This window comes from Apium graveolens, chromosome 4 (genome assembly GCF_009905375.1).
Source record: "Apium graveolens cultivar Ventura chromosome 4, ASM990537v1, whole genome shotgun sequence".
Classification (NCBI taxonomy): Eukaryota; Viridiplantae; Streptophyta; class Magnoliopsida; order Apiales; family Apiaceae; genus Apium; species Apium graveolens.
The window spans coordinates 150313190-150325853 of NC_133650.1; positions in this window are offsets into that span (position 1 = coordinate 150313190).

The following is a 12664-nucleotide window of genomic DNA, read 5'->3' on the forward strand; positions in this document are numbered from 1 at the left end:
TATATCCCATATAAAGTACTAATAAGATCTCAGAATAACAATAGAAGAACCCCTACATAGTGTGGCATGAGAAGTTTTCTTATTCAGTAAAATCACTATTCATAAGGGTTTCAAAAATTCCAAAATTTGGGGTTATTACAGTCTCCCCTCCTTAAAAAGATTCTGTCCCGGAATCAGATAGAAAATGAATAGGGATACTCTCTTAACATTGCACTTTCTAAATCTCGAGTAAATTTTTCCACATTGTGGTTCTTCCATCAAACTCTGAATAGTTGATAACCCTTCTCCTAAGCACTTGTTCCTTTTTCAATCTATAACCCTTCCTGGTTGCTCCATATAGGTTACGTCTGGTTTCATGTCTATACGCTCATATGCCCCTATTTATCTGGCATTCGAATTAATCTTCCTTAACATTGATACGTGGAACACGTTATAACTTGCTACATGTTCGGGGGTAGGGCTAGCTCATATGCTTACTTCCCAATACGTCTTAATACCTCAAAGGGTCCAACAATTTGTGGACTTAAACTTTCCTTTCTTTCCAACCCTCATCAATTCCTTTTTATGGGAATACTTTTAACAATACAAGGTTCCCTCCTTCATACTCTTTGTCCTTTCATTTGTCAAATCAGCATACTTCTTATGTCCATCTTGGGCTACTCCCAGCCGTCCTCTGATTAGATCTATTATATTCTTGGTCCTTTGGACCACTGCTGGTCCGAGCATCTTGCGCTCTACAACTTCATCCTAACATAAGGGAGATCGACATTATCTTCCCTCAAAGATCTCATAAGACGACATCTCGATACCTGACATACGATCTATTATCGTGAGAAAACTCATCCGCGTTAAGTGATCATTCCAAATTCTTCCAAGTCTATTGCACAGACTTTTATTATAGCTTTTAGCATTAGAGCTTTTGCTTCTCAGTACCCATTCATTTCCAGTTCGTAATCTCTACTACCTTCCGTTCCTAATATTATACTGGTTACACCTTTGCTCGTTAGCATTCTATAACCTTTTAATAATCGTGTCAACCTTAGTATCACGAACGCGTTAGAATCGGAATACCACCATACTTGGTACCACTTCCTCTCTAGCTGCCTCCATCTTCGAAAGCTTGGTCCTTCATATAGAAGTAAAAGAATTTATTGAGAGATCACTATGATCATGAACACTTGTTCTATTGCATAGTTAGTACAGAAGGTGGTCAGCCTTTAGTAGTTGACAAGCAATTAAACAACATGTGGTATCCTACTAGGCTTCTATCACACAGATAGATAGTCATTCGGCAATACCTCCCCTTCTGGAAGGGTTGTTCTTCTCAGCTTATACAAAATGAAAAGGAGAGAAAAGAATGAATTGAAGAGAATTGTATATATATAAAATATGCTGCCACAAAATATCTGGCTTGGAATCTACCTCTGAACTATAGAGGTTTGTCATAGGAGAACAAAACATATACGTATATATATCAACATCAGGTATTCGCTATTCCGTCCATCATTCTATGGACCCATGCTCTTCCTCGAGCTTATACACAATCACCTTTGAAACTCCCTCGATATCGAAACTCGAATCTGGGACCTCATTCTAGACATCATCGTTACTAGAATTTTATGCTTGCACTGCAACCTTCCTCGTATAGTAATACGACTCTCTATTCCTAAGAAGGAATAAATATTCAATAGGTAGATAATCGACTTAATTAGTCTATCAATGATAACTTATACATCATCACAACCCGATTAGTGGTACTCAATCTCAACATTCATTACCATACAACTCTCGCGGTTATAATCGGCTCATTTTTTAAAGAATCGTTGATGCATTACTATAGTCCACCACGGACCTACGGTAGTCATTCGTTTTCCTTGGAATCTTAATAGCTAACCATACGGAGTCCATACCTGTCGTATCGAATTCTTTTAAGGAGTTAACATAATCACCATTCATAATTCATGAAGAACACTCCAGATCCTGACGTACTTTCATGACATGAAGCAGATAAAATTACAGAAGAGTTTCAATCAAAGCAACGATAGCAGGTTAATACCATTCTTAATCATATACCTTAAATAGAAGACTTAACTCAAAGGTTCTTCTAGTCCTTTTTGAAACATGGTTCTGGCTTATCTCAAGATAGTACCTTCTGAGATAGATAGCCCGCTCATGGCGATTACACGAATTAAACCTTTACCAACTACTATTACGGTTGGGTATTGCACAGTCATCAGAAGGAATGTCAATCTTCCAAACCATAATACAACCTTCACAGCTTCAACCATCATCACTGTATCTCTCTGGAACGAGCGCCTATAATTATCCTCTTACATTTAAAGTGTTGGCCACCTCTTTGGCCTTTCCTGATAGTAAAATTTCCTTACAATCAATGTCCTTTTAACCACCTCCAACTAAATTTTCTACCTCACTTCAATCACTACTTGTGTGAAGATGTTTTCCTTAAAATATGATGAGTAAAAAAAAATATCACCATTTTTCCATAAGTTATTGCCTCAGTCTTTAGAGGTTAATCACTGTCACGACTGACTCTCAATCATACTTAGAACATCTTTTATCTTAGGCCCTAATTGCCCTGAACAATTTCGACCTTTACTGGTTCGATCCATACTTTCTCGTGGTTTAACACGTGCCCCACTTGGCATCATTATAATTACATCATATTTCCTTTATCAACATTTTTACTCTTGAGAATTTTGAATATTACCTTTCTCCTTGTAAAACCTCTAAGGTTATCCTTGAATCGTTCCTCATGTATTCCCTAGATACAGGGCATATCAAAATACCATATACTAATACTAGAACCATTGTCTATGTACTTCTGAAAAAAATTTCTCTACTGGTCTTTAAAGGTTGTTATTACCTTAATCTTTTCCAATTCATACTGTCAAAACTCATACTATCCCTATTAAGGGTGAAATGCCAACCTTTATGCATTCCCCTAGGATTCATTTTAAGTTACCGATGTTCTATCTTTAATGCCACCTTTAAAAAGGTACATGCATCCTTCCTTGGATAAATCAAGTCATATATCCCTGATAAGGGTGTCTTATTCAATCATTCCCACCTTGACAGTATATGCCTAATTTCACAATAACATCTGCATTCAAAATGAGGTCAATCAATATGGCCTCCAAAAGATAACAACGGTTATCTACTTTTCTTTCCTGATTCAGTAATGATAACAGGGATGTTCTAGAAGATATTGGTCATGTTCAACGTGAACCTTTTAGTTCTAACTACTCATTTACCTCTTTTATTTATCTCAACAGTCATCTCAACGTTGGGATATCTTTCATACCTGGCGTCTCCCTTTCTGGGTATCATTTCACATGCATTACTTACACTTCACATTCTTGAAGGTCACTTCCTTCATCCAATTTTTCTAATTTCTTACTTTCTTGTCTCCTCAGTCCATCCGTGTTTCCTTATTAATCAATCGATCTATCTCAAATTTTCATCGAATACTGTCAACTTCAAGGGAATTAACTATACGTATCGCTTATCTCTTCAAACCTTGAATTTATCTCATGATCAGTCACCATCGCGCTAATGATGACACACTTCTCTATATTTATTGTAAGGGTTTCTTAGGGTTTCCCATACCTAACTCCCTTATCACTACTCAACTCTATTTCCTTTATATCCCTTTATACTCCTGCCCTTTTCAGTCTTTTATTTTCGTTTCCATTACAACCATTTCACGAACCCACTAATCATTGACTTCAAACATCACGTCGTTCTGGGATTCTTGTCCTCCAGACGAATCTTGACAACTTTTACAATCTTAGACTCATAACTCATCATATCCGTCCGCCTTTGTTCTGGCTCTTAAAGCTTTTATACTATCTCCATAACCTTGGGATTTACTTTCTCGAAAAAAATTTCACTAAACTTTAATCAGTTTATTATAATCTCTTGCTTCGTGCCTTCCTTGGCCTTTCACCAGCGGGTGGCCTCTCTTTTAGGAGGGTAAGTGACAAAAACAGTCTTTTGTGATTCGTCAATCATTTAGAACCTCAAATGATTCCTATATTTCCTTTAGCCAGGCTCTTGCCTCGACTGGGTCAACCTGTTCCTTGGAACTCTGAGAGCTTAGCGACTTAAAGGTCATGAAAGAATTTCCTACCGTATTGTTTCCTCAAGTGGTGGTTGGGGATAATAGTCTAAGTTCTTTTTAGACAGGCCTATGAATTTCCGTATAAGAGTACCATCTCGGGTCTCATTTCCTTACTCGACTTCTGTTTTCCTCAGTATGAAATGTTTCATCCTTCTCCCATAATTGGGGTTATCTTATACGTTAAAATCCTTGTTTTCCACTTCATCATGTTATGGGTTCCTTCTATCTTGATGGCGACCTCCCTGACTATCACGTTCAGGGTTTGCTCTAAATCTTATTCCTTAAACTAGCTTTCATCTAAGATCTCATCTTTAAGCTCTTGAACATTGGAACCCAATTCTGTAGGAATACCTCATTATTCCCTTATCATCTTTCTCGGTATTAATCTCTTATCTATTTGTTGGCTCTCTGTCTTCATTCATCACTTTTTTCTGACAAAATCTGTTCTTTTCCAATAATTCGGGTTGTATTGCAATCTTAAACAGCTTTTCGGTATCGGCTCCGGTTACCTTCACTTCTATTTCCATTTTCTCAAAATCTCTTATAAACTCTCCCAAAGACATTATCAGCTTGAGTATCTCCTTTTTACTAAGGGCATCAGCCACCACATTGGCTTTCCCCGAATGATAAAGAATCTCCCAATCATAATTCTTGATTAGCTCTAACCGCCTCCTCTGGCGTATGTTGAGCTCTTTCTACGTGAAAAATGCACTAGAGCACTTATGGCTTGTGTAATCTCGCACTTCTCTCCATACAAGTAGTGCCTCAAATCTTTAGGGCAAAACTATTGCCACAAGCCCAAGCTCATGGGTGGGGATATCGAATTTTATATTCCCTAATTGTCTTGACGCGTACACGATTACCTTGATGTGCTGTATAAGAAGCACCTTAATTCCTTATGCGAAGCATCACTATGGATCACAAAATCTTCTTTTCCATCCGGCAATGCCATCATAGGGGCTTGTCACCAATCTTTGCTCTCAGTTCTTAAAAGTGTTCTCACATTTCTCTATCCATTCAAACTTCTCAGTCTTATGAGTAAGCCGCGTTAAAGGGGCTACTATCTTTACAAACTTGAACGACCTCTGGTAGTGACCGGCCAATCCTACCTCTGGGTAGTTGCCCTAACCAATGGTCATCACTTCCTCAGTGGTCCTTTATTCATTCTTGTCAGGATCCTTCACAGGATCTTCTCAGCGATAATCCCTTCTAGGACAACACCCTCAACCGCTACATCCTCAAAATGAACATCATCCGGTCCCGTGTTAGGACGCTCTATCGGATCCACAATCTGATCTCCAATAACTAATAAAACATCATCGCGTTGTTGCTCCTCAACCTCAGGGTTCGGAGTCCCGCTACCATATACGATAACGAACTATACTTCTATCACGATATTTATAAGGGTTCCCATAAGGGTTTTAACTGTCAATACTACGTTAGGTAGTCCGACTATGAACTTGGCAAGAGTTCTTATTATCTTAGTGAACTTATTATCTTAACGTCACATCATCTCTGAGGTTTATAACGCTTGGCTCTGATACCATTTCTGTAACACCCCCAAATCCGGGGTCGGGGATTCGGGTTGTCACGAGTTCCATTTCCCTTAATAACACCCAATCTTAATAAACAATCAACTACTCTATACTGTGACCCCACAATAAACACACACACCACAAGTTATAGTCTCAGAGATGAATATCCAAAAATAACACGAGTCATTTTATTCCAAAATTATATGCCATTACACCTTAAAAGGGTTTCTGAATAAATTTACATTTCTTTGCCATTATTACAATTGATAAAGATACATAAGTCTGGTACATCAAAAGTTGAAAGCCTAGCCTATTGGTAGTTCCTACCTCAGCTACAGCGACATCAACGCCTATAGGAAACTGCGGAACGTTTCCTATCCGCTCGCGAATTGGGAGCTTGGTCCTGTTCATCTTGTCTATCTGATGTTGTGTGATGAAAGAAGAAAGCAAGGGTGAGCAACAAGCCCACCGAAATAATATGTATAATAATTAACAATATATGAGCATTCTCATAGTACTCATGAAAGTCTTGGTCAAAAGAAATGAACCAAGCTGATATCTTAACGCGACCAAGTCGCAAAATATTCAGTATATATATACATATATACTTTTAACTTTCACTCTTGAAATCCTCTGACATGTATAATATACACAGAGTTCCAGTTTATAACTGTATAAAAATATCGTTGCAAGGTGATCTCATATATCTAACCTTGTCTCAACATTTTTCTGAAAATCTTTGACATGCACAAGATAATCATTACTAGATATAAGTTTAAAAGATGAAGTTACAAGATACTCCAATATACTTATATCTTTTCCGAATACTACTTGAACTACCACCGTTCAATGTATAAATAGTTCATCCCATAGATTAAGCTACAAGACAAAACTTGTATAGAATCAATCTTTAAAATCATCAAAATAAAATGAAGTTACGAGATACTTCATTTGATGCAAACATCATTTTGAAAACTGTTCCCTGCCAACACTCAACAATCGCCCAACCGTAGCCTTTCTATCGAAGTGCTCTGGGTAGTGTTGCAGAAATATCCAATTGGATGATGAACTCATTACGGGAGTTTGTCGCGCCAGGAAGACCACTTACGATGATCAGTCGTAGTAGTACAACCCCACCATTTTCTACATGTAGAGGAGAACCTGTCGGATTTACTTGTCAACCGAACACTGGACTCCTAAGGAATGTACCGTCTTAGCGGAACTTCCAGGCCATTTGGGCCAATATAATAAGGCTGGGCCGGCGCCACTCGACCACTTACGCCACTCCTAGTTCAGATGAAATCCATGACTCTGAAACGTAAAGCTCGTCCCCCTTTCCCCAAGTAGAAACTTGTTGATACGGCTCCACCAAGAAGTCGTATCTAGTTGGAAAGGAAAACTCACCGATATTTCCCAGGCGATGCCTGTTAATGGATTAACTTGTTCCAAGAATTTTACTTCCCGAGTATTGGGTAAGTAATCAAAACTCTTTTATCAAAATAGCAACCTGTTGCGAATATAAAACACACACAGAGCCGGATCCCTCAGGTTTTGAGCGTATTTAAATCCCCTTTGAAAGGAGATCTTAAATATAAAAATGAGTTTTGGGATCCGCTCTAACTTTTAAAATCATTTTGAAGACTCGCAAAACATTTTTAAGAATGTTTGGAGTGATGCTGATTTAATAATAAATCAGTCCCAATTATTAGAAAATATCTGAATATTATTATTTAAATAATATTCTCATAAAGAATAATCTTTATAAAAATAATTGAAGTAGAAGTTTTAAAACTTATACTTGCAATGAATATTAAATAACCAAAGATATACTTATACGAAAGTACTATCTTTATTTGAATAATCAAAAGAGTTTGATTATCGACACATTATTCTTTAATAAAATAAGAATAATAATTAGTAAATAATCGGAGTCATAAGTCCTCGAATGAATATTCAAATAATAATATTCATTAATAAATAACGGAGTCATAAGCCCTCGAATGAATATTCAAAATAATATTCATAATAAAATAAACGGGTCATAAGCCCTCGAATGAATATTCAAAATAATATTCATTAATAAAATAAAGTTATCGAATAAACCTTATTCGATTCATAGTTTTGAAAACTACATATATATATATACATAAATATATATAATATACTCGGGAGCATCGACTCCCGGTTTTAGAAAAATTCACCTTTGGGTCCCTATACTAAGGGTATATGCAAATACCGCTTATCTCTAGCATAGGTATTATCAACTGAATCAACAGATATATGTATCAAGATACGAAACAGGCATGCATATATACCATATCACATGCTACAATATATCGCAAGAATTTGCTAATTAACCATCATGCATCTATCACAAGATAATGCATATACAAATGTATACATCACAACAACAGTATAACGGATAGAAAACTTGCCTGAGTACTCCCGGATAGACTTAAGCTTAGAGTGGGTCGATAACCTATGAACAACAACATAAGTTGGAATTAAACCCCAGTCGCTTAAGAAACTAGACTTTAACCATTGAACCCTAACGTTTGCTTATGGTCACTCCTTAACGATCACTAAGTCTCGAGTACCCTCGGCTCCACCATTTTTAATAAATTAACCATTAAGAGTTTTAGGAGATTCTTTCGCGAGTACCTTACCAACTTCCTAATCCACTTAAATAATTGTTTCATACCCCAATTAGTCATTTAAGTCCTTAACCAAGGTTTCAAAGTAAGGCGAGGGGTAATGGTTCGGTCACGAAACGCCGTTACTTAAAACGGTCGTTTCTCCTAAACCGTACATCGGAATCAAACGAACTACATATAAAACGAAGCTCGTAACATGAACTATCTAATCATGGCAATGGTCAAAACCTAACAGTGAGTTCAAGGGTTCTGATTTAAGAACAAAAACAGTCTACGGTAAATCGGGCATTACGACGGCTATGTTTACGCGATTTCCCAAAATTTTACCAAACAATTCAACACCAAACCATCACCAATCAATCCAATACAACCATATGACAATATCACTCATCAACCACTTTAAACCATTTAAACCAAGCCCAAATCATACCATGAATCATCAAGAACAACTAGTGCAACTCTTAACTTCCAAAATCAACAAAAACACTTAACAACTAAGATCTCAACATGACAAAGCAACTACTACACTTAATCTATCATTCCATCATCATAATCATTTATACCAAACAACTTAATGCTAAGATGATTTAGAGTTATACCTTCCTTGAAGCTTTTAACCAATGAAAGATCCTTGGAATGCCCATGGAAGCCTTGATCTATGCTTCATCTACCTTGAACTTTCATAAAAATCAAGAAAACCAAAGTTTTTCTTGAAGGTTAATATTCACCATCTTCTTCCTTGATTTAATGGAAGAGATTGTGAAGGAATTAGAAGCTTAAACTCATGGGATAGCTATATCTATGTATAAGGAACCTTTGATAATTACCTCATGATTTAACAAAGCTTGGATCTTGGTTTTGGATTTTTCTTTCCTTTGAAAATGAAAAAGTCGAGAGCTTGATGAAGAAATGAGATAGCTTTTTGTTTTTGGTGAAAATGAAATGTTTTGGCTTGGTTGGTTGTTTTTTGATTTGTTTTGTTTTGTTTTCTTACCTTTTACCATGGTAATTTTTGTGTGGTTCTAAATCAACCAACAACACACTTGCTTTGGTCATGCTTATGTCACCATGTGATGTCACCCTCCCACCTTTGTCCTCTTCTCATTGGTTTGATGACATCATCCCCACTAATCTCTTTGATTAGCTTCTAATTACTTGGCTAATGACCGCTGATCTGTTATACGGTTCGCTTAACTTTCGTTTTCGTTTATCGTTTGAGGGATCATACCCGGGATCTTATTACTTGGGTTCCCTTAACCTTTCTCAATACATTATATTCCTTTTATGATCCTCTCTTACAATCCTTGAATTTAAATCCTTTTTATTCTGTTACCTTATACTCAATTCTTTCGATATCTGGTGGATTTTCGGGAAAAATCAAAGTGTTCGAATTTGGATTCTGACGATCTTTAATATACTTATATCCCATATAAAGTACTAATAAGATGTAATAACCCCAATTTTTGAGAAATTTTGAAACCCTTATGAATAGTGTTTTTGCTGAACGAGAAAACTTTTCATGCCACGCTATGTAGGGGTTCTGTTATTGATCTTATGGGATATTATTAGTACTCTATGTGGTATATAAGTGTATGTAAAGATCGTCAGAATCCAATTCCGAACACTTTGATTTTTCCCGGAAATCCACAAGATACGGAGAGAATTGAGTATAAGGTAACAGGATAAAAAGGATTGAAATTAAAGGATTATAGGAGAGGATCATAAAAGGAATATAATATATGAGAAAGGTTAAGGGAACCTAAGTAATAAGATCCCGGGTATGATCCCTCAAACGATAAACGAGAATGAAAGATAAGCGAACCGTAAAACAAATAAGTGACCAAGAGACAAGCTTGTACAAGAAGCCAGGGATTGTGACATCATCAAACCACAAGGTGTGGACAAGTGGGAGCATAATGACATGTGCAAGGTGACACAAGCATGACATAGAAGGGAAGGAATGTGGTTGAATTATAACCACACAAAATCAAGGTTAATTAAGTCATTAACCAAAAACAACACAAAAATCAACCAACCAAGCAAATCATTTCATTTTCATCAAACAAAACACAAAAATATCTTCTTCCCAAGCTAGCTCTCGGCCCATTTCTTAAAATTTGAAGATCCAAGCTCCACCACTTACTATTTAGCAAGGTATTATCTAAGCTTCCCCATGGATAGTTACATACTTCCTATAAGTTTAAGCTTCTAATTCCAAGCCAATCTTTTTCTATAAATCAAGGAAGAAGATGGTGAATAGTAACCTTCAAGAAATAACTTTAGTTTTCTTGAATTTTTATGAAAGATTAAGGTTATACAAGCAAGGATCAAGGTTCTTTTAGGCATTCAAAGCTCTTGGGTTGTGTTAGGAAGCTTCAAGGAGGTATAAACAACTTTCACCTTTAACTTATAGTTTGAACTTTGAGTTTTGATGAGTTTATGGATGGATTAATGTATATATAGAAATATCCATGTATGTATAGCAAGATCCATGTATGATAGATGGTTTGGTTGGATTTGTGGTGATTTTGGATATGAATCTTGGTTAATGGTTAATGAATCTTAAGTTATGGTTAGTAGATCATGTTTGTGGTTGAATAAGTTGGAAAACCTTGAGATTATGGACTGACTTTGCCTTGATATAAGTTGTGTTTGAGGTATTGATGATGGTTGGGTGGTTTGTAGTGAATTGGTAAAGAATTGGAGTGGTATAAATATTGGTAATCGCGTAAACATAGCCGTCGTAACGTCCGATTTTCTTTAGACTGTTTTGTGCATAACATTAGGACCCGAGGACCCCCTGCTAGATTGTGACCACTGCCATGTTTAGGTAGCTCATGTTACGAGCTTCGTTTTGATATGTAGTTCGTTCGATTCCGATGCACGGTTTAGGAGAAACGACCGTTTCAAGTAACGGCGTTTCGCGAACGAAACTTTTTCCCTCGCCTTACTTTGAAACATAGGTTAAAGACCAAAAAGGGTTAATTAATGTATGAAACATTTATGGTAAGTGTGTTAGGCAGTTGGTAAGACATTCGCGAAGGAATCGCTTTAAAACTCGTAAAGGTTAAATTATTAAAAATGGTGGAGCCGAGGGTACCCGAGTGACTTAAGCGAATCAGTAAGCGCAGAATAAGCGTTAGAGTCTAAGTTAGTTAAAGTATAGATTTACAAGTGACTTTGGTTTAATTCCAACTTACTTGTTGTTTATAGGTTACCAGACTCGTCCCGAGCCATTCGTAACCCCAGTCGCTCAGGCAAGTTTTCTACCCGTTATACTGTTGTTGTGATGTAAATATATGTATATGCATTATCTTGTGATATTGCATGATTGTTATTAGCAAATTTTGCGATATATTGGAGCATGCTAATATGGTATATAGCATGTCTGTTTCGTAATCTGGTTATCTATCTGTTGATTTCAATGCTTATAGTTGCATAATACCTATGCTAGAAATAAGCAAGTAGTTGCGTATACCCTTAGTATAGGGGATAAAAGGTGAACATATTTCTAAACCGGGAGTCGATGTTCCCGAGTATATTATATTATATATTTATTAATATATATATATTATATATATATATGGATATAGTTTTTAAAACTATGGATCGAATAAGGTTTATTCGATACCTTTATTCTATTATTTGAATATTATTTGAATATTCATTCGAGGGCTTATGACTCAGTTTATTTTATTATTGAATATATTTGAATATTCATTCGAGGGCTTATGACTCAGTTTATTTTATTATTTGAATATTATTTGAATATTCATTCGAGGGCTTATGACTCAGTTTATTTTATTATTTGAATATTATTTGAATATTCATTCGAGGGCTTATGACTCCTTTTATATTATTTATTGAATATTATTTGAATATTCATTTGAGGATCTATGACTCCGATTATTTGCTGAGGTATATTCTTTATTTTATTAAAGAATAAGGTGTAATAATCAAACTTATTTTCGGTTATTCAATAAAGATAATACTTTTATATAAGTATATCTTTGGTTATTTAATATTCGTTTTAAGTATAAGTTTTAAAACTTCTACTTCAATTATTTTTATAAAGATTATTCTTTATGGGAATATTAATTAAAATAATAATATTCAGTCATTTTCTAAAATATTCTGGGGACTGATTTACTTCATTAAATCAGCCTTACTCCAAACACTCTTTAAAGTGTTTTCGAGTCTTCAAAATGATTTTTAAAAGTCAGAGCGGATCCCAAAACTCATTTTTATATTTAAGATCTTCCTTTTAAGGGGATTTAAATACTCGCTCAAAACCTGGGGAATCCGGCTCTGTGGTGATTTTATATTCGCAACAA